At 47.6% G+C, this 23,266-nt stretch overlaps 1 long non-coding RNA gene across 1 annotated transcript in view; it reads left to right on the top strand.

Moving 5' to 3' along the window:
* LOC144149599 (uncharacterized) overlaps window positions 1–16,724 on the top strand; it is a 34,583-nt gene extending 17,859 nt beyond the window's left edge. Inside the window, exon 3 of the long non-coding RNA XR_013318339.1 lies at window positions 15,890–16,724. This is a non-coding gene — a long non-coding RNA (uncharacterized LOC144149599). The remainder of the gene's footprint in view (window positions 1–15,889) is intronic.
* The last annotated feature ends 6,542 nt before the right edge of the window (window positions 16,725–23,266 follow it).

Here is a 23,266-nt window from a genome sequence, read left to right on the forward strand (position 1 = left end):
TTGCGCAATAAAGGAGTCATGAAGACAAAATACAAGTTGCGTTTATAAGAAAGGCGGCTTAGTCCCGATAGCAATGATACCAATATCATCGCAATCTTCGAACAACTAACGGAGATATTAAAGAAAGAAGCAGTCGCGACCCCCTAGCCAATTTCCCGCAACTTTTCTATGACGTCACGGAACCTTGTTTGTGTGATTGGCGGCCGCCTAACTGACCTGTCGCGACGACACATGACTGGACGTCTGTAATAAGGCCTCTAGTTCTATTTGACCGCCTCACTTGAATGCTAACGTGCAGTTAACGCACTGAAAATTGTTTTATTGTTGGCCCGTATAACATCATTCTTGCTCATAACACGTCACTGTCGCGCAAAATTTGAACGTTTTAAATACTTCTTGCTTTTGTTGTTAAAAAGCATCTTTTGGGGCTGTAATGGAGCTGAGTGAGATACTGAATCCTAGTTCTTTCAATTTACACGAAGTTGTATTTTCTCTTCTTGGCTCGTTTAAGAGGTGAGTACGGTCCTTCAACTCGATGTTGCGTATATTAATCGTTTGCGCCGTTCCATTTTGTGCCGGACCCGCCACGTTGGCTCAGTGGCTATGGCGTTCTGCAGCAGAGCCCAAGGACGCGGGCTCCATCGCCGGACATTGTGCCGCTGCTGTGATGGAGGCGAAAATCAGGAACTCCCATGCATCGAGATTTCGGCGCACGTTAAATATCCCCGGGTGGTGAAAGTTCATCCAGAGCACTCCGCTACGTTGTACTCCATTTGGTGTAGCTTCGGCGAGCAAAACGCTCTAGTACCGTTTTTCGAAAACTGGTGACGCAAGATTCCTCCTTGCGTAGAAAAGGGCATAGGCAGGAAAGCGAATGGCTGAGGTCTGGTCACGACGTCAAGTGGTAAAATTGTTATTTAATGCAACTTGGGCTCTTACCGCGAATAAGAATTACTGCTTCGTTCATATGCCGGAGATTTGTAGTAACCAAACATGCGAGCGAATAATGTTCTTCTGGGGCAACCCCAATGTGATCGCGCATTTCGAAAATAAGGGCGCAGCTTCCACTGGTGGTGCAAGTCTGGAGAAACACAGAGCTGGCGGCCACTCTACCTTCATCAGAGACCCGGATGTTGCATCATCATCTGCAGCAGCCAACAACCTAGTCCACTGCAGGACGACGGCCTCTCCCATTGACTTCCAATCGCTCCTGTCCCGCAGCGCTCGAGTCCATTCTTTGCCTTCTAATTCTCTTATTTCGTCTTCGCATCGAGTAATTGGCCTCCTTCATTTTCTAGAACCGTTTCTCGCTGCCCACTATGTCACCCTGGTAGTCCATCGATTTTCATTTCACCTAATGACGTGGCCGGCCCAAGTGCATTTCATTTTCTTTATTTCAACCATGATATCACCTACTCAAGTTTTTTCTCTGATCCAGTAAGATCGTTTGCTGTTTCTCTGTGTTACTGCTAATATGTTGGTTCCATATGGCACATTAAACCCACGTGAGTCGTCTTTCGAGAGCTTAGTAAGCGCCAAGTGTCAGCTCATTATGTAATGACCGACAGTGGTTGTATAATTTTCTTTTGAATGGCCATGTAATAAGAGAAAATGACAACCTGTGGTCCACCAGCCGGATAGATTGAATAGCAAGGGACGCCTCTAGAAGAAGGGGTGACCATTGGAACGATCGACGAATGAAATGAGGAGATTTGGGGGCAAAAAGTGGACTCGAGCTACACAGAACAGAAACGGTTCGAGGTCAATGGGAGCGGGTTTCGTGCTGCAGTGGACCTGAGTTCGCTGTTGTTGATGATGACAGTTGGTTAATCATTCCACATTAATATAATCAGTCTTTGCCAGCTCAAAAGTGTTGTTAGCTCAAGTGAGATCGCTGTAAGCTAAATAGTTTTGTCTTTTGCCTTCTATGAATCTGTGCCGTAAAAAAATCGATATTATTTTCGAAGGACCCGTTAAGCGTGAGTTGACGCAAGTGACTCGAAACTGACTCTTCACGATCTGCCTTTGAAATTGGTTGTTTCGTATCGGCACATAGATTTGTCCGTTCTTCCCATAACTATGTGACGTTAACCTCACGGCGTCTTGCCTGGCTTCAGGTTCTTACAAAGAGGGAATCTCGTTGCCACCACTTTCGATTCAAGGCACTGTGTTGTTCGTGGAGGTTTGCGTATGATTTGCCGCGGCGTCTTCGTTCAGCTTCTCAGGGGCGTGCCTGCAAGCTTTGCCAGGTCTCATTCTTCCGCTCGGTTTCGGGGGATATAAGGAACGCGTAGCCAAAGACATATTAATACGCCTACAAATATTAATGGAAACAAACTTGCCCTCCTAAATAAGACGAGCTCATATAACTAAGAAGCATTGGGGAAAAGTGACGTTATGATCGAGATTCGGTGATTGGAATGCTGCTGCTGATCCGAAGGACGCGGTTTCGATTGCCGGCCGTGGCGGCCGCTTCTCAAAGGAAGGCAAAAGCGAAAACGCCCGTGTGTTCCATGTTTCGGCGCACGTGAAAGATCCACAACGTCAATAGCCGGTCAATAGCCTCTATACCGCTGTAATGTCGTAATTAACGCGGGGATAGCAAAGAGGGAATAATCTGAGCAAGTTTCTAGGTTACCTGGCGGGCATCGAGCTCTAATTTCTGGTTCAGGTACTTTGCAACCCCCTAATCTATGTTCTGGATGTGTTGGTTGACTACGTTCTGTTGGAAATAAAAATGTCAATAAAAGCAGAAAAAATTGTTGCGGGCTCCCCTTAATAGCGCTAACGCCAGTTAGCTGTGTAGGTCGACAATCCGGCATCTATGGCACATAAAATACAAAATGATAGGATGGAAAATCCCATACTGCTCAAAGAAGAAATACAAAGGCTAGTGAATACCCGGAATTGCGAACATTTCTCTGAGTAGCTCTTACACACCAAATGACAGCTCACGATTACGCTATCTTTATCGGCGAAGCTTCTGTAAACAAAGTAACTAATCACGTTAAAGAGAGCAGGAGGAAAAAATATTTATTACTCCCATCCGTTGTGATTGTCGTCAGTCCGGTCCAATGAGGGTGGTCCTCAGTCCAGCACTCCCTTGGTGTAGCTGGTCTTCCGTGCCCTATTCCCCAGCGGAAGTTGTGAGCAGGGGTTGGAGCTGATCAGGGTCGCCGCCCACCGTGAACGGGTAGGGTTGGGATAGGGAAGAAGATCGGGGGTGTTTGGGCATGCCCACATTATGTGGTATAGTGTGCCTGATGCGGGACAGGAGACGTATTGAGGTGAGTACAAGGTTGGGAATGTGCTGCGGCTGAGTGTGTTGTCGTGGACATGTCAGCTTGGAGGTGGCGAAGTATGGCTCCTTCCCCCTTTGTTAGGTGCTTATGTGGGGAAGGAAGCTATTGCCACGGTAGTCGGTAGTGAGAGAGTATGTCCTTATGTGTTAGTAGTGGTTGCAGCGGATAGTGGATGGGGTGGTTGGAATAGGCTTGTGGCTGTCCGCAATGACCCCGCGTACTGATACTCGAGCCGCGGTATATGCCGCTTCATTACCGACTATGCCTGAATGACTTGGTGCCCAGGTAACGAAGAGGTCATGTAAGTGAGTCTCATTTTTGAGAATGTGGAGGGCTGCTCCAGAGAGAGTGCCTCGCAGGAAGTGTCCACAAGCTTCTTATGAATCCATGCAGTGTTCAGAACATAGTTGGCGTGGGCCTTCGTCGTCCAATGTGATAGGTTGGTTGCCCATTTCGACTAACTGGGGTAACGCGGATGTGGTTCTATATAGACAGTGAAATACGTATTCTGCATCTGGATACCACAGGCGATTAACGTCCAAGCCGCACCAGGGCCGCGCATTCAGAATTAGTGAGTTCAAGCTGTTGCAGTTGTAAAGTACGTTGCGCCTCACAGATCTCGCCCCAGGTGCTGCGCAAGCCCAGTTGTAACAGCGTGGCGTTCGATGTGCATTTAGGAAGTCCGAGGGCCATCTTATAGGTTTCCAGAATGCGAATAAATAGCTTTCGTCGTTCGGTTGGCTTGATGGACAGGTAAGACGTGCCCTACGTAACACGACTTATGAGCGAGACTTGAATGAGACGGATGAGGTCTGGTTCCTTCAGTGCGGTTCATTTGTGTGCGATACGGCGAATTCATTGGGTTATCTGAGTCATGGTGCATAGCAGTTGTTGGTCTGTATGGGAGCCCGATCCGTCCTGTGGTATGGTGAGTCCGAGTATGCGTAAGTCGGTAACAGCGGGAATAAGAAAGGTTTTATAATGCAGTTCATGGTCTGGTACAGGAGAGGTTCTTCTGTCCTTTGTGCGTTGTTGTAGGGCACTGAGGCCAGGCTTTTCAGGTGTGCATGTGAGACCTCGTTCCTCCAATTATCTGCATGTGCAATCAACAGCTGTTTGAAGGGCTTCTTGCTGGTCTCCTATGGATCCTGTTGTCCATAAAGTTAAGTCATCTGCGCACAGAGCATGCTTCAGGTCGGGTATGGTGGAGAGTTGCGTAGATAGGTTTTTGATAGCGATGCAAAAAGGAATGGGGAAACGACAGACCCCTGTGGGGTACCACTTGGAAAGACGGTAAATTTAGGTGAGCGTAGGTGCCCAAGTCCCACTGTGGCGGGGCGGTCTGTTAGAAATGCTTTACGTAGTAGTAGGTGTTCGCACCGGGGTTGAGGGTGGCGGGGCCATGTAGGGTGGCATCTTGGGTGTCATTATCTAAGACTCCTTCGATGTATACAGCAAGTATGCAGTGTTTGTGGTATTTGGAAATAAGGAGGATGATGTCTTCTTTTAATTCAAGTAGAATGTCTTGAGCGGACAGGTGTAGTCTAAACCCGTACATGGAACTTTGCAGTATTCCGTGGTCTTCTATGTAGTTATTCAATCGAGTGTGAAACAAATGTTTCATGAGCTTACCGCCGCACAGGGTAAGAGACATTGGACGGAGATTTGAAAGGTAGACGAATTTCTAAGGTTTTCGAATATAGAACAAAAATACAGTAAGCTCTGGTTCTGAATCGAGCCATGCTTCTCCGGAATCCAAGACGACCACAGACCCTAGTACCCTGAAGACGTTTTTTTTATTTATTCCCTATCTTCAGCGAAAACTAATCCATCAAAGAAAAAAAACACAAAACAAAAGTGGTACGAAACTTACACATACAGATTCCAATTCTTAATTCGACTGGGCATTCTCTTCCCGTCAGTACTCACGTACGTTCAGGTATTCCATATCAACTAGTTGGGCACTGGATGTTGGAGTCTATGTTCCTGAACAAACCTCGTGACAATCTTGCTTCAAAAATTCCTTGACAAGTGCACACCACCTACGTCACCACGGTGCCAAGCCCCACTTGCCAGCCAGATGCTGCGGAGGTCCGGAATCGTATTTGGTCGTGTGGGATCTCCTACTCACGGTCGGTCGGTAGGAATCTGGCGAGCAGACAGGGCATAAGGTGTGTTTTCTTGAGGTCAGCACGGTTGTAGGAAATGCGAGCGATAATGGGAATGATTTGTGCGAATTCAGCTGTGGCGACGTGGACTGTGTGCATAGCAAGGCCATTGGGCTGAGCCTGGAGGTGAACTACTTCGTCTACGACCGGGCAAAAAATCGGGATATCCGCGCGTTTGACGGAGATTTGCGACGGACTGTAGGTGTTACAGTGAAAGGTGACGAAGTGACAAGCCGTGAATTCGACAATGCGAGCAGACCGCCTCAACAGTTTTAACTTCTGTAGACGACAGTTTATTAAACGGTGCTTCCATTCACACGCAGCTCTCCCCGAGGCGACATCAAACCGCGCGTCGCCAACCGCGCGATCCAGTCAAGGTAACATGCTGCGGCTAGCGTGGCGGCGGTTTGGGGAGATACTGTTTCACGCGGCTTACCATACAAACAAAATGTAGGAAAGATAAGAGGGCGGGCGAAAATAAGTGCACTGGCCGTGCTTTCGGCGACTGTGCTGACGCCGGCCTCCCCACTCCCGGGGTCTGCTGATGATCTGACCACAACATCCGGCAGCAAGAAAGCAGCGTGCGTATGCATGACGAGTGCCTTCAAAGCGAAGCTTTCTTTGCTTAAGTGATGGCGACGTTGCGCAAAAATACACCACAGGAAAGCCAACTTTCTCTGACGATGATGACTGTAGGTGAAGTGAAAGATGGCTAAAACGCGAATCTTTCCGCGGTCGAAAGCCAATGTCCTCAAAGACCAAAGTCAAAGTCCAAAATCCAACGCATTACGCCCATAACATACTGCCGGAAACACAACTTACGCAATAAGTTTCCCAAAGGCACGGCAAGCACGTCAAGAAAAAAAAAAACACTTTCCGTTGTCGGAATCGAACCTGGGTTCCATGCAGTACGAAGCCGCTGTCAATCCGATTGCGCCATGTCGACACGGTCGAAGGAGTTTGGATTGTGGGCTTTCACTATAACTCCATTTGTATTGGAGAAAGTTGCGCGTTTTAACCAGTTTTCTCTTAAGAAATGGGCTTTTATTGTAGTTTTATGATTTAAGTTCACTTGTTCCGGTTTTACTATTCTGCGGGATGTCTAGGTTTCAGGTATCCTATCACGAGTATGCATAACAAGATGTTTCGCAACTAGCAGTAGTTGCGGCACACGCAGTACGTGACAAGGTTACTCACAGCAACGAACCGTTGAGCTTTTTTTTTAAAGCACATGCACATAACCGACGCTAGTATAAACAGTTCTTTTTTTTAGGTCATATCGCTCACTCTTAAAACAAATGGACATAACTCCATCTAGGCAGAAAACTGCATAAAAATGGATAAAGCTACACAGAACGAAAAGGGGATTGTCCCGCATCATGAACAAGAGCAGCGCGGCTGAAGTTACACACATGCGGGCGCTTTTGGGTTGGAGGCCAAAAACAAAAAAGCCCGTGTGTTCGAAGTTTCGGCGCACGTTAAAAATCCCCAGGTGGTCAAAATTAATCCGGAGCCCTTCACTACTACGCGGAGCATCGCCGGTGAAGCATCGGCGCATTAAACCTCACAATCAATCAATAAAGTTCCACATATAACGGGCAAAAAATTTGAGGGCACACAACCCCGTCCTAGAAGTTGCGAATGTGAAAGTAATCATATGCAACTGGACACAACTGAGTTCTTCTTGGAGTTTCGCGCTGCGAGCAGTGTTTTAAAGTTCATAGTGGGCTATGTTGTCAAGTCTTGTGATCAGATTGGTGTGGGTTATGGTTAGAGTTTTCACATTAGTCTGAGGGCTGAAGATAACGATCGTTTGACTATATTGCTGATAATCCCGAAAATCTCGGCTCGTGGGGGCTATTTTCCCACCGAGTGAGGACAGCGCGGCGCTGATTTGATGCCCTATCCGGTTTCCACGGGGCTACGCACATTTGACGAGGTGTTGGTTGGCTAACAGAGCGGTATTGGGTTTCAGTAATCCTACGTTCGTCCACAGAAGAGATTCGCAGTCACGTGCTTTTCGGAGCACGTCTTCCGATACTAACCCGGCTCCTTCGGTCAATGGGCGAGAGTGCGGAAAAAATTACGGAAGCCAAATGCTGCAACAAAGCCCCAGGACATGTTCACTAACGTGAACCTGGGGAGGGGCGAAGCATGGAGTGTATTCTTGGCGACTTGGCGTTTTGCCTATGGAGATGAAACCGTTGGGCTGTAAAAGTCTCTTGTCTTTGAAGCACGAATCTCTCGAGCGCGAGGCGTAAACGAGTGTCCCGGTGTTTTTTAGTACGCGGTACGTTCTAGCGCGAGGCAAAAGCGAGTTCCCCGGTGTTTTAGTACCATGACTACATGAGACGACGATTACGACCACGATGACAACAGGACAAGCGAACAGCCCCAGCCTCTGAAGGGCTTCGCCCCTTAAAACTTCTGCAACTCCTACATTTTTGGCACATAACCGAAATTACCGTCGAAATGACACCGTACAAGGAAATGCGCACTTTCGTTTTCCTTCGAAGCAATTTTCCTGGGTCAAGGGATACATTCGCATTGTAGTTTCATGTATTTTCCTGCGCCTACGCGTGGCAACGACAATATAATTCCCTTTCCGCAAGTAACTGTTCCTGTATTTCTCATTTTAATTTTTTAACGAACTCATGAAGAATTGTGCGTATCCGGGACTCCGGCTCGCTTTCCGTTACTGGGAAGACTGCGTGAAAAAACTGTGCAAACGGTAGCGTCGCTCGCTTCCTTTTATTGAAAAAAACTGCGGATTGTTTGTTTTTCCTCTAATTTGTGCTGTTTCATGTTTGCAATGTGCGCTGCTATGAACTACAGTATGCCATAATATACTTCACCTTGGGGAAGAAGCGGGAGGGGCTACTTAGTCCAGCTGTTCGTACACTCTTTTAAAGGGAAAACTTTTTTAGCGGACCGATGGCGTTCTTTCAAACCACTAAATGAGTTTCCTCACACAGAGTTGATCGCACGAAGAGCTCTGATAAGATATCCGGACAAACGGCGCGCGCATGAAACCAAGCTTCTATTGCGTCAAAACGGCTACTTGAAAATCGCGAAAAAGGGGTGGCTCTAGATATGATACTACACACATCGATCAATCAGAAGGAGTACAATAGCACACGTTTATCTACTAAAACACGTATCGCTATATATTTAATCGTTGGTGGATTCGTTTACTGGGTGCGCGAAAACTCGTCGCATGGGTTCGTTCTTCGCTTGCAGTTTGGGTCTTCGAAAGTTTGACGATTGACTGGACGCCCTTTTATCGAAGGTTGGACGCACTTTTAGCTTTTGCGCTTCTCGAAACTTTCTTTAGGAAGGGATAGTAATTTTTTTACTCTGCTCTCTCATCTCAAAGGATGGAAAAATAAAGGAATCATTATGGTTTGAACACATCGCTCTGTGTACTCGGCGGGTATGGCTATAGAGAAAGACACCAGAAGACGAAAATTACGACACACAAGGGCACAAATAAGCCATATTCACAATTATTCACACAAAAAAGGTATTTACGAAATGGATCACAGAACATTGCTGCCCTGGCCGTCGACTGTAACACCGTTCCTGGCTAGATTTACTATCTAAGAGACGGTCTGTTACCCAATCATGCCCTAGACGTACAAAGGTTTATGCGCATTAAACGGAGGCTCGTTGATTTGAGGAACTGCAGCCAATTCCAGTGCATAACACCTTTCACGCGGATTTATCAACTTTTGGACAAAGCACACAGCGCTGCAGATGTTACTGTGCAGCTTCGGCCAGCCAAATAAACCAATGGCGAGGTTGTGGTTATGGGTCTGACCCGGAGAATCCTTCACACAGGGCGGCCGTGGCTACGGCGCCGAAATCGGAGGCAGGCAAGAGGCAGAGCCAACGGGCAGTAATCCTCAAGGCGGTTTATTCGCCAAAACACCCTCGGGCTCCCGTCTTCTTCCACGTCGACGGGTCTCGCGCTGCCGTTGCTAGCTGAGAAGAGGCCGGTTCCTTTCGCTCCTGTTTCCCTGGCCTTCGCCGCGTCGAGTAGGTGACCGGTAAAAAGCGCAAGGGCTCATTGGTACATTGTCTGCTCCCGGGGAGTCCCGCCACTTCCGGTTCGAGAGCTCTCCTGGCCTCCCGTAGGCCGGCGGCTTTCACGCGCGTGTGTGCAGTTGTTTATCTGTTTCCACCGAACAACAAAAAAACCTATGCATCGCGTATTCAAGAATACTAACGATGAATCCTACTAGGGGCTTTTCTGAAAGGTAAGCACTCTGTGACAAATAAACAACAGACAGACACGGGCGTGAAAGCCGCCGGCGTTCGGGAGGCCAGGCGAGTATTCGACCCGGAGTTGCAGGCGCAGACGACGTAAGTACCCATGAGCCTTTGCGCTTTTTACAGGTCCCCTGTTCCGCGGGGTCGGCTTCTGGCATCAGTTGTCACCTCTTCGAGTGACGTCATTTCACAGGTTCCATTTGACGGCAGGGTTTTCGCGTGACTCACGACGTACTGCTCTCTTGGCTGCTGAGCGAGGAGGAAGGCGCCTCCTCGCCGGCCACTCGCGCGTTTCCGCGGTTCTCCCTCTCCACAAGGTCGAACGCTGCCCCGCAGCTTTCCCACAAACAGCGTCTTCTGCCAGATCCCCAGGTCGAAGGAGAACGGAAACACGCCACCGGAACACGGTTTCACAGCCTGGGAATGCTTCAGGCGCCATTGAGGCCACAAGTTGGGGTTTCTCCTTGGAAACGTAACTCAGTACAATTATTGAGGCGCGTGCAGCTGGCGTCCGCAAGTCTGTGGAAAGACAACCCCTTAACAACTACCCGTTCTTATCCCTCTGAGGATATTTTAATGTGGCGGCAAGACAAATGACGCGAGCCATGGTAGAAGCTAATAAGCGATCTATTCACATTATTCACAAAGCGGCCTTGAGAGACGGCACGCAGACTGTGCCCACAGACACCCTTTTTGTGGGAAGTGCAACCAGAGGGCTATGTACCGCTGTGGAATACATCTTCCTCTCGTGACAATATTTATGGTTTGGTACGTATCGTGTCCGAGACTGAAAACTTTTTCTTAGGGAAGACCATTGTCAATGCTCCAAGAGAAATAAAATTCACTAATATATCCTTACGCCTAAATTTTGTGTCTTTTTTGTGTCGTGTTCTACAGAGCTTCAACAGTTTAGCCACCTTCACTCAGTGGCATGACTCAACTTTTTAAGAGAAAGCTGTGTTTGTGGAACGGATGGCGTCCTGTCAAAAAAAAAAAAAAACACTCCTGAATTTTTCCATAGACTGCTGGGTTGACCGCAACGCTCTGGTAAGACCTCTGGACATACCGCACGTGCTTGAAACCGGCTTCCATTGTGTCAAAACGATGACCTGAAAATTGTGAAATAAAAGGAACCTTTCTAGATAAGAAAAGATAGGCATCAGTCACAAAGAGGGAGGGCTTTATTGTGCCTTTATTCCACAAACCACGAATAGGTATACATTTACATCGTTTGTAGATGCGTTTACATAGTGCGCGATAAGTTGTCGTATGGGTTGGTTGTTCGGTTGTGATTTGAGTCATTGAAAGTTTTACGACCGATTGGACGCAGTTTCAACGAAGGATGGACGCACCTTTAGCTCTTGCGCTTGTCTCAGCTTTCTTTCGGAAGCTCTCGCAATTTTTGTACCATGCTGCACAGTTCTGCCATGCCCAGGCTGGGTCGGTGAATTTAGGGTGCAAAATCCCTAAACCATAATTTGTCAATTGAAGTCGAGGGGGACGCGTTGACCGTAAAAAAACTTGACAATTCTGGGAATGGGAGACGTGCACCATTCGAAGACCACTGTCAGCATATGTAACGCACCGATGTTGCCTCAACGATATGCATGACGGAAAAGACATGACCCATTTGTCGTGACCACTTTGTTCGTGGTTCTGAGGTAATTTGAGGTCGCTTGGTCATTATTTTGTTTTTGCTCAGTACATGATTACCGAGTCCTTTCGCATGGGCGTATAACAGAAAAACAGTCGTATTAAGGTTTATACAAAATATAAAACTTAGCATTTCAGAGTAATTCTTATCTACTCTGGAGGACGAGGCATTTTTTTGTACAGCTTTCATTATTTCAAACTTTGCTTTTTTTTTCACTTGGGCATCCCATGGAATTTGAATTTACGCACGTTTCCAGGGCAAATCAACCGGCTACCAGACATTCGAGGTTGAAATGGCAATGGCATACTTTGTTCTATTTCAAGTGGCCTCACACAATGTATGAGCTCACCAAAATGGCTTAAACTGGTTGACACAATGCTGGTTCATTCATTTCGTGGAAACATCGGCCAGCGCCAATGAAATGGGTTCGGTCACGGCCGGGTGGGAGGGGGGGGGGGGCGGGGTAGCTTTCAGATAGAAGCTGGAGGCGCAGAGCATAAACGCCCACGTGTCGGCACTTAGGCGTAGGTTAAGATCCCCAGACTGTCAACGTTAATCCGGAACCATCCACTACGGCACTGCTGTACGCCCACGTGTAGCGTGGGTGCTTCAAATCCCCAAAATTTGAAAACCTTTGAAGTCGCGTATGCCGTTCAGAAAGCATGTATTTTCCTGTAAACTCGGTAAGAACTTAAAACCGCATGTTTGACAGCGATACGAATAGACGGGAACATTGTACTGCGCCTTCTACTGCATGCTAAAATCTGGTTGTGCAAATGGTGATGACAGGCGTGCGCTTCGCAAGGGAGGATTCGCCTTCGCCTATCCAGTGCGCTTCGACGAAGCGGAAAGTTGCCTGCTGATCTAGGAGACAGGGCATGTGTACGTCACGCACCAGTGCGCAGGCAGTCACGTCAACAAGCCGTCTTCCTCGACGGGTTATGCATGCAGTCGTTTCAGCTCCCCCGTGCAACACTTCCGATATACGCCTTCGCGGTTTCCTTTAATGGCTTTGAGCAACTGGATAAGTTTTGTTACCGCCAACTCAAAGAGGCATTACTTATATTTTAAAGGGAAAGCTGTCTTAGTTGGACTGATGGTGTCCTTTAAAAAAACTCACGCATTTTTTATAAATCGTTTGGTGGACCGAAAAGCTAAATGTAAAGGAAAAGGTCCCAGGCTCTTCACATCTTCAGATGAGGTGGCTTAAATTGCTGCTGGGGAGATGGTTTTAAGTGCGAATGCACTTCTTAAGCGAGCCTGAAGCGTCCGCCGCCGTCCGCATTCCGCCGCCGTCCGCATAGCAACAGCAGCGTGTGCGCGCGCTCCTCGTCTTCCTTGGCAACGGGGGGAGATGGGCGTGCGCTGCCTGGCCGCTGACATGGCACATACCCACGTGGGGGATTGGCCAGGAATCTCCTCTTCTTCCTTGGCAACGGGGGGAGATGGGCGCGCGCTGCCTGGCCGCTGACATGGCACATACCCACGTAAGGGATTGGCCAGGAATCGGGCGTGAGAAGGGCTAATGCACCCACTTAAAGGAGTACTGACACGAAATTTCAAACCTGAGATCCGCTCTAGCAATCAAGTACAACGACAACACAAATAGGTGTCTGTGCATGGCACATACCCACGTGGGGGATTGGCCAGGAATCGGGCGTGAGAAGGGCTAATGCACCCGCTTAAAGGAGTGCTGACACGAAATTTCAAAGCTGAGATCCGCTCTAGCAATCAAGTACAACGACAACACAAATAGGTGTCTGTGAATAAATGCATCGTTCTTTCTTTGTAGTTGTGTGTGTGTGTGTGATCTCTCTTTCACGAACATTACCGAACCGCGCAAATTCAACTCCTGCATTCGCACTTTCACATCCTTCCCCTCGGGGAAATGCGGTTTTTTTTAGCAAAGCATTCATGTGCAGTGCTGAAGCCGACTTTCAGGGGGTTGGAGTAAGTTTGTATCTGCAAGCTGGCTTTTCCATATTAGGAATCTGCAGCGACGCATGAGCCTCTACTGAGGGAGTATGATTACAAAAAGAAATTAAGGCCGCTCAATTCAGTGTGCAAGCTTTTGAAAGTGCAGAGGAGTGATTCGCCATAATGGGCTGTAGCGCCGTTATCCGCGTACTGCCATCACCCAATGTGCAATCAAATTTCGCCCCTTCGCAGTACTCGCGCACACCCTGCCCGAAACTCCATCAGCGGGAGTTCTGTTCTTTTTTTCCGCTTGCTTTTCCCCCCGCACGTGCCGGCGTTGGACTGCCACTTTTTTTGCTTACTATCGTGAAAACCAACCCAACGAGCGTTCCTAACTAAGTGATCGCGGGCGCTGCCGGTTAATTACGTGTATTCTGCCTCAAATGTACCTGCAGTTCTCTTTGCGCTAAACAACAGCGAGATGTACCACAAACGCCAGCAGTTCACGAGTTTCGAACGATCCTGACTGGCTTTTGAAGCGTCTGGGTTACGCCGCGACGACGGAACACCATGTGGTTCTACTTGGGTCCAGCGGACGAACTACGACGACAAGGCAAGCCCCTAAAGTGCTCTGCACTCACAATGGTTCTCACTCTTGGGATACCAAAAGTATCCCGAAGCAAATTACATGACATTTAACCGCCAAGAAAACTGTCCGTGTGCAAAACCGGGCTTCTATTATGTTAAAATGGTAGGTTGAAAATTGTTAAAAAGGAAAGGCTCTGGAGGATACAATACATGCCACGATCACGAAGACGGCGTACGATAGTATACCTTATTCTCATGAATTACGCAGCGGTATACATTTGTAATGCGCGTCCTTAGTGCGCGAAAAATGTTCGCTGTCGCACTTTTCTCAACATTCTTTAGGAAGGGATGCTAAATGTTTTTTTTTTTCAGAGCAGAGAACGTTTGAAGTTTTTGCGTTGACCTTGTTGCCATTTTTGGCAATGTTGCGACCGAACGCGTTAATCGCTGAACTAAAGGGAAGCGACTAGTAGGTTTATATGGATTGACTGATGTCGTCGTATGGCGCAAATTTGTAGCACACTGCAGCACAGACGTTTAAACACAGAAAAATGTTTTAATATTCTTTAGAAGCTCTGTGATGCGCTTAGTTGAATAATATTTCTGTTAGATGCTCCATGTCTACCTAATGTGAGTACGGGACGCGCTCAATGAGAATGTTCTCAGGAAAGCTCAGAATTGAAAGAGGTAACAAAATTCAGCGCCCTCGCACTCCGTAAAGAAGGATACCGAGCGAAGTTGGGCATTCTAAAAGAAGTCCAGAAAACAAAGCACGTTTCTTTGTAATTTGCGATTGAGCAAACTTTCTGGACAATTAGCTGAATAAGATTTGTAAAAATTCGAGCTCTATTTTAACGGACAAGCTTTGGACGCTGTCAGTTTCCCTTCCGCGTTGTTGGCACCTTACTCACTATCTCAACCTCCAACCCAAACCACTCGACAACGGAGGAAACCAGACAGGTCGCATTGGGCTTTAAGACAGCCATGTTGATATCTCTCATCAGCACAACAAACACGTCAGCGATGAGGGCCCGAAACCTTGGTTCACGCGCGTGGCCCCTTCTCCTTTTATAACCCTCCCCCCCCCCCCCCCCCTTCCCCATTGTCGACGTAAATATTGGCAACCGGTAATCTGCGCATAATGGGACGTGAACGACTCCGGCGAAAACGTCGCCCCCGAAGACACTTCAAGATGAACAAGAATTATTGATTCAAATAGGCATTCCAAGCAGGCAGGTTGCTCTTCATTCGGCAAAGATCCGTAGCTACTCGACGGGGTGGAACTTGAGGTTGAAACGGCGGCAGCCGCACGTTATGCGGCGGAGGCTTTTCTGTTGCTTCTGCAGTCATGCGCGCTTCTGTGCACGAGGACTCTCCGCAGATCAACAATATTGTAGACCCAAGGAAAAACCACTCCTGTTCAAAACGCGTGCCCAACGAAAGCTTATTTCGCTACGTTTAGAGCAACAGGACACGTTCCTTATTCCACTTAGTAAATACGACGACAGAGGTGGCCAGTTGATCCCTTCTTGACACTAGTTTAGCGGTTCGCGGTTTGCTGACGTTCTCCACCACGACAGAATTCTGGCTCGGGTTCCCAGAGCTCCCACACGGTAAGCAAATCGAGATTTTTTCAACACGTAGAAAAAGGTATGAGGAACCCGCTATATGAATATCGTTGTGTTGTTTAGCCGGGACGCTAAGAAAGCAGACCGTTACCGCGGTCCACAAAATTGTTGAGGAACGCCGCGCGTGCCGTATGAAGGGTTTGGCTGCTGCATGCCTCGGTTCAGGCGCTTTTATCATTGTAATTATTGGCGGCTATTGTTATCGCAGAGAAAAGCTGGATAAGCTATGGTGCGAGCACTCAGAGCCATAAATACTAAGCAGTTTTTCACCATCAAAGCTTTGGGCCACGAATATGGTATGTTTGAAAGTGGAACGGCGCGAGGGAATTTTCGTGTAACTCAGCGATTTTTTCTTTGCAGGAATGGACAAAGACATCATCTATGGAATGCGGGGAACGAAGTGGGGTGTTGCTCTTGTTCTGCAGCATTGAAGTGGCTGTGAACGTGACTCCAATTATGATGACACACGTGATAAAACAGTGCACGCGGATACCTCAGAAGCGCCACCAACCCACGGCGATGGCGTGACCAGTAGCCCTGATCGCTCAACCAGAACAAGTCTAGAGCTCTGGAAATGATCATTGTTAGCTAGTAGCTCCTGCCCTCGATCAACGAAAGCAAAAGGCCGCTATGGCGTCCTCGTGCCCGATTCGGACGATGATGATGATTGCGACAAAGGTGGAACTTTTCGCGAATTCCTTGGACGTTAGAATAGTAAACGCTCGGCTTCTCTGCAAGGGGGACTGCTTTTCCCTAAACAAAAAAATTATGCCTGTCAAAGATTTTCGTATTTCGGTTTGCAAATCCCTGAAATCGGCGAACCAAGTTCTTGTACCACGCCCAGTTGGAAGACCTCGCATGAAAGCCCTGCAGCTTTCTGTTCCCAAGAGGAAACACGCAATGGCTTCTGATGATGCCCGTTAAGACACGGTCAGCCACTGGCCAGTTGCAGCTCTAGGACGTACCTTTGGTTCTTCGTCGAACCAAGAAATCCAGACAAGAGGCCGGATCGCCAATGTGCCGCAAGGGCGTCTCTGGATTCAAGTGCGCTAAATGCGGTGTGAAGAGCGGAAACAACTGCTTTCTGACTTTTCAAGCCTGCTAAATTTTTTGAAAACTGATAAAAACATCACCAGAGTAAATGCGTTAGAAAGCTCCAAGAACAAAAAGAGTTTTTTAAGCCTCGCCTTTTTACCCTTAAAGGAGCCATGAAGACAAAATACAAGTTGGGTTTATTAGAAAGACTGCTTAGTCCCGATAACAACGATACCAATATCATCGCAATCTTCGAACAAATAACGGAGATATGAAAGGAAACGTGTGAAGCAGTCGCGACCCCCTAGCCAATTTCCCGCAACTTTTCTATGACGTCACGGAACCTTGTTTGTGCGATTGGCGGCCGCCTAACTGACCTGTCGCGACGACACATGACTGGACGTCTGTAATGGGGCCTCTAGTTCCATTTGACCGCATCACTTGAATGCTAACGTGCAGTTAACGCACTGAAAATTGGGTTTTATTGTCGGCCCGTATGACGTCATTCTTGCTCATAACACGTCACTGTGGCGCAAAATTTGAAAGTTTTTAAATACTTCTTGCTTTTTTTTCGTTAAAAAAACACCTGTTGTGGCTGTAATGGAGCTGAGTGAGATACTGAATCCTAGTTCTTTCAAATTAAACTAAGTTGTATTTTCTCTTCATGGCTCCTTTAACTTGCAGATCAGCAAAATTGTTGACCCAATCTATCATTTTAGTTTTTTATGAAAAATCATGGAACTTGTTTAGTTGGTTCTGTGGTTGCTCTAAAGAAGAAATAAACCAGCAAAAAAAATTCCGCTGTTTTTTCTGATGTTGCCAGTTGAAGAGTTAAATGTGCGTTCTCCGTCCTCAAAGAGAATGACAGGCATTGTCATATAGTGAGTTAGAAGTGCAACTGCTTTGAACAGGGCTCGAGCTATTATTAGTCGATTTTGCAGCTTTTGAAACAGGCGTAGATGGGGACGAGGGTTGTAACGAAAATTTCAAAAGATGATGTGGTGTCCTGGTGGTGTGGAGCGGAAACGCCGTTCCGAGTAAACCGGCACCACCGAAATGTGAACTGCAGGGGGGAGGGGGATAGGCAAGTATCACGGGTACGTGTATTGTACGTTGCATGGTTGTAATAGACGCAATGAGGCCGTTTTTGCTTGTAGCATTTCATCTGAGCAATTGTCATGCAGCCGCGCATCGTTGATTCCTTTGATTGATGCAGTAACAAAGAGCTCAGCCGTTCAATAAAGGAGACCATTATTACATTAACTTTCAAGACCTGTTTAATGTACCACAGACATGAATTCAGACTACGGTGTATCATTTGTGCGTGTGTATAATATCAAATACAACTGTTTTCCTAGCAGCAGAAGTAGGATGCATGACCACGTCCTATGCACTGAAATGACTGGGGTAGTACGGCTGTTTCCTCTTTGTGGCAAAATGTAATTCTGGCTTAACTGTGTATCTGAGATTTATCCGGGGGGATCGATATAAATATATCTTCTTCAAGTCTTAACAATACCTACGAGCTTATAAAATCCGTGCTCTAGGTTAAAAGGCAAGGTGAACGTTGCCAAAAAAAGAATAATTCACTAGCTGTCATCCCCGCCACAAAAGTATCCTACATCAACAGCCATTTTCACTACTCGGCAAGAGATTTTAGCCTGGCGCATGCGAACTGGCGTTGTTGAAGTGTAATTTCCCATAAACGTCCGAAGTTTCAGTTTTGAAATAAAGGTCCCAAGTCAAAGTGGTGCAGTGTGAACACCCCATACAAACCACACTCCTTCCATAGGGAATATCAAAAACGCATAGGAAATACTATGTCTAAGCGCAATGTCGCTGTAGCCATGATTCTGTTAAACAGTTTGCTAGAGAAGTAGATTTCGTATGACTAATGGCGAAATAGGGACATACATTTCTATCCACCCCAGAGCAGCCAAGTAAGGTAGGAAGGACTTTACCCCGCAGAAAAAAACTGCAACAGGTAAGAGGAATAATATGAAGCACTAGGTTATGAACACGCCAACAAATACAGAATTCATGGCCGCTATGCGAGGCATAATATTGCAAATACATTAGGCTGGTCGGCCGGCCGAAAATCGTCCGTCGTTGCACGAGATAGCAGACAAAATTGCCATGCTTCAAAGAACAAAAAAAAAATTAAAAACACTTCGTTAGACATCAACATTTTTAGGTAAACTTGCCTAAATACGGTTGAGTAATTAAGTTGAAAAAAGGGTAAGTTTTGGTATAGCTTGGATTCAAACTCCGAGTCGCCGCCAATTGAAACCACCACTAGAACCACGACCACCACAAACGATTGCACGTCCTTCTATTTAGCCTCATTCAAGCATTCCTCCGAGTGGGTACCTGCAGAATTAGTCATTGTCCTCACTATTGTCCACTGGGGCCATGGTAACCTACTCATAAGCTGTATTACGAAGCTTCTTGGTGGGGAACGTGGCCCCTTGGACCTAAATGTTCCTCACGCGGCATCGATCCAAAAACGTGGTTGCCCTTGTATGGACACCGGCCCACTCTTCATTGACGGGCAACACGTTTCCCGGCCAGGAAGCCTGCATTTTTCCCCCACCGTTTGCAGGCAGTGGATTTACCGGCGTTCATTCCATTCATCACTTATCGTCAAACATAGGTTTATCATTCTTCACTCAAGAAATTACGCAGTAAGGGGGATTTATACGACAACCTTACCTTTTTCTACATTAAAATCCTCCCAAAGGAGACAAAACAACCCTCCGACTGTTTCAAACTACCACTTTCCTTCATTCAACCGGGGTCCATTCTATGTACCCCGGCTAATAATCTGCGCAATGCCAACATTACAATCAGCCAGACTCTCTCTCACATCATCGTAGGGTGTGCCCAAAATTCAAATCTTCCTCGTCTCCTCTCTCCTCTTACTCTCTGCGTGGTTGGAGAACCCCAAGACCCGCGGTCAACTTGAGGCCAAGATTAATTGAGGCCCAGTGGTCATTGGAGGCTGAGCCCCATAAATGTTTCCACCACCACCACCACTACAGCCTCGCAACAGCCCCACAACTTAGTTTCTAGCTTATTTGAGATGGACCCAGTGAAGGCGATGGGGTCGGATAATTAAAACGGCTTTCAGAAAGAAGTCTTGAAGCCTACATGGAGAATTTGGGTATGCTAGTTGCAGAAATACCAATATGGTAAACATAACAAGTACGTTTTTCTCGCTAAATGTCCTCTGTCAGTGGCGAGGCAAACGCGGGTACGTGCCCAGTCAGTATAAGTGTGAGAAGAAATAGCCGCGTAATGACGGACGCATTCGGCGATCGGACGCTACTGCTTTCGCAGTAACTACACCACAAGGAACGCTTACGCGCCCACCTTGTTCTCTTCCAATTCTGACGAATTTTGCTAGGCGAATGTATGAATATGCTACGCCGCACGCCCTTTTAAATGCAGAGCATTTCAGTAACTCACGATGTCACCCGCGTTGTCCCGTCGTAGTCCACACCGTCCTTGTCCGCACCCCTCCCCCTACACTATATAAAAGAAAATACTATCCGGCGCCAGGTTTCGATCCCTCGACCCTGCGGGCGGAACGCAATGTGCATGGTGCTGTGCCCACTGCGCCACAAAGCCGACACAGATTGGGACGCTACGAACACGCCTTATATCGTTGACGCGTTCAAATTACTGCTGACGAGCGCTCTCTCGTCAGCAGTTGCCACAAATGCAACAACATTAACGTAACGCAAACTACTTAACGTCGTGCGCCCCCGGAAATGCTCTACATTTGATCGTGCCTCTCGCGAGGGGGATGTTTCTGTGTTTGGAGAGAGAGAGAAGAAACTTTATTTAAGAGTCGTTCGTCCCGAACTCCACACTGGACGGAGGTGGTTCCCTGTTCACGGGAATCCATATGCAGCTCTCGCCGCCTGGCCCCTGGTGACCAGTAGTAGCTGATCCTCCAGGGCGGGGCTGGTCAGCAAGATCCTCCATCTCTCGTTAAAGGGTAGAGTGGGGTTGGTGGGGCGAGACTCGGGTAAGGGGGGAGGGTTATTTGGGCTAAACCTACACTCTCCTATCATGTGCTGGAGAGTGCCTAGGTTTTTACAGATTGGGCAAGTTTCTTCGAATTGGTTTGGGAACATGCGGTGGAGTAAACGGGGGTGCGGAAAGGACTCTGTCTGGATTTGCCGGTATATAGTTTGCTGTTCCTTCGTGAGTGCTGCGTGGGGTGCTGGTAGCGTCCTCCTGTCGTGCCTGTAATAAGTGGTTATTTCCCTGTAGGTAAGCAATGGTTGGCTTTTTGCCTCTGCTGCGGACGTGGCCCGGTAAGTCAGTGCTCGGGCCTGCTGGTGGGCAAACTCGTTACCCTCCACCGCAGAATGGGCCGGTACCCACACTAATTCTACGCTTTCCTTCGGAGGTTTTTCCTCCTTGAGCACTCGGAGGGCCAACCGGGACACCCAGCCGCACTGGAAGCTTCTGTAGGCTTGCTGGGAATCCGTGACCACCTTGGTCTTGTCCTGTAGAGTAAGGGCCAGAGCAATCGCCAGCTCCTCTGCCTCTTCAATGCTCTGAACTACAGCGGATGCACACGTCAGCAGCTCTTTTGTGGTTGTCACCGTTGCTGTTGACCGGTTCGTACCGTCATTCATGGAGGCGTCCGTGAAGATAGCCCCTTCTTTTGCCAGAAGCCTGTTGAGAGCACGAGCTCTTGCCTCCCGCCGGCCACCATGATACGCTGGGTTCATGTTCTTGGAGATGGGCTTGGATTTGATGGCTTCCAGCCATTCATCTGGAGAGGCGCGAACGAGTTGGAAGCATTTCTGCCTCTAGGGGGCCGCGTGGCGCCATCTGCATGCTTCTCCGCGAGACTCGTAGAATCGACCTCAGGGCGGGAGATTCAAATCAACATTTGTGTTCCAGTCCTTCGCGAGCATTTATGAGCAGGTTTTCACTCTGTCCGTGAAGGGTCATCGACCAGTTATGAAGGCGAAATTGCTTGCACTGTATTTTTTTTTACGAGTGTGCGAGCTCTAGAGGCCGTGAGGCGTGACACCTCGCTCAGCACCAGCGGGAAAAACAGTGGTGCAGATGCAGTGGGATCAGGTCAGAGTAACTGCGCTCGTTTCTGAGCCGCACTCGGGCGCTGCTTAATACCACAAGCGATATTTCGGGGCAAGCGAAGATTGTAGTGTTGACGACGATGATGATGATGGTGAGTCATTACTTAAAGGAAGGAATGCCATTGGGAGAAAAAATGGAGGGTGTATGGAAAGGTATGATCCCGCGGTGCAACAGCTCAAGACATGGCAGCTCTCGCTGGATGAATGCAGCCAACGAGTAGAATCCAGCTGGCAACACTGAACGAAACTCCTGCTCACTCACTCGCAATAGTTGCCTAACTATTGTATATATTCAATAAAGTGGGGACGTAGACTTTAAGGAAAATGATTTCATAAAATTTCAGGAACTTCCTGCGGCCGTTGCGAAAGACGTGAAAATGCCAGGTTAACTGGGGCAGGTCGGCTGTACCCCTTTGACATTCCTCCTTTACGCTGGTGACAAGTCTTGCTGGGCCATCCCCTACTGTCATGGCCGGAGGAGAGAAGTGTCCACACGCATCAGCGCGGACGGTATTGGAATGTGTGCTAGAGTGCACATCCCAGCCACGTAGCTCGATGTCAGGCATTTGTCCTGCAGTTACACTTGATAGATGTGGTGGTTGCTCCTACTGCTGAATGTGTTGTTGACGCTAATGATGACTGAAGGCAATAAAGAAAACACCTTCTTGCCTCCCTCTGGAAACCCCCTAACACTTTGCTCGCTTGCCGCCGAACATTTGTAATACAGTAGTAGCAGAAGATATGGTTCCATACTTTGAATTGACGTATTGGTTGTTAGTGGCAATTTATGTGGTACATATTTCCGAGCTCTGTCCGTTCTCTCTATCGTGTGTGAGTAAAGGAATCGCTAAAAGTCACGTTGAAAGAAGTGTAATAAAATGCGCTACAATCGATGACCACCAAATTTTATTACACCCATTCTCCGGGAAAAGTGTACCAGAAGCGGCCGTTATGGACTCCAGAGGGTATCTCCGATGCCAAGGTAGCTATTATCTTGACATTAGTTTTTCTGGTCGCAGGGAGAAAACAGAAACAGGAAAGTGAACAGATGAACTTTGGTACATTTTAAACAGCTATTTCTGAACTGTCGCGGTAGAGCACTTGAGGACACAAACCGCAGGAAAAAAATCTATTGGGAACGTTAAAACGTCGTAGCTAGGTGCTCATAAGTGGCGTGGTTAATATTAGGTACAAAGGCAGCAGTTGGCTCGTCTAGCTCTCAGTCGACTTGTTTTTTAAAGGACGCTGGGACACTATTCAACCTTTTTTTTCTAAATCCTAAATTCTTACAGAATGTGGTCAACCAACACATCTATTACGTAGAAGTGTGGGGTATGAAGTACCGAAGCTAGAAATTGCCACTAAATGCCCATCACATGCTCTAAAAGTTTTCCCAAAATATTTCCCTCTGTTCCACAATCTCAGAGTTATTCGGCTTCTTGAATTACGGCGTTAGAGCACTGTAGCGGCTATTGGCCGGCTCCATTCCTATTGAAGCAATGAACGAAGGCAGCATTTGATGGCCACATTATAAGGTCACAAAAACAAAGAAGAAATGGAAAGCGGGTCTACTGTGACG

This window comes from Haemaphysalis longicornis, unplaced genomic scaffold (assembly GCF_048455015.1).
Source record: "Haemaphysalis longicornis isolate Haplotype H1 unplaced genomic scaffold, Haemaphysalis longicornis Haplotype H1 scaffold_8, whole genome shotgun sequence".
NCBI lineage: Eukaryota > Metazoa > Arthropoda > Arachnida > Ixodida > Ixodidae > Haemaphysalis > Haemaphysalis longicornis.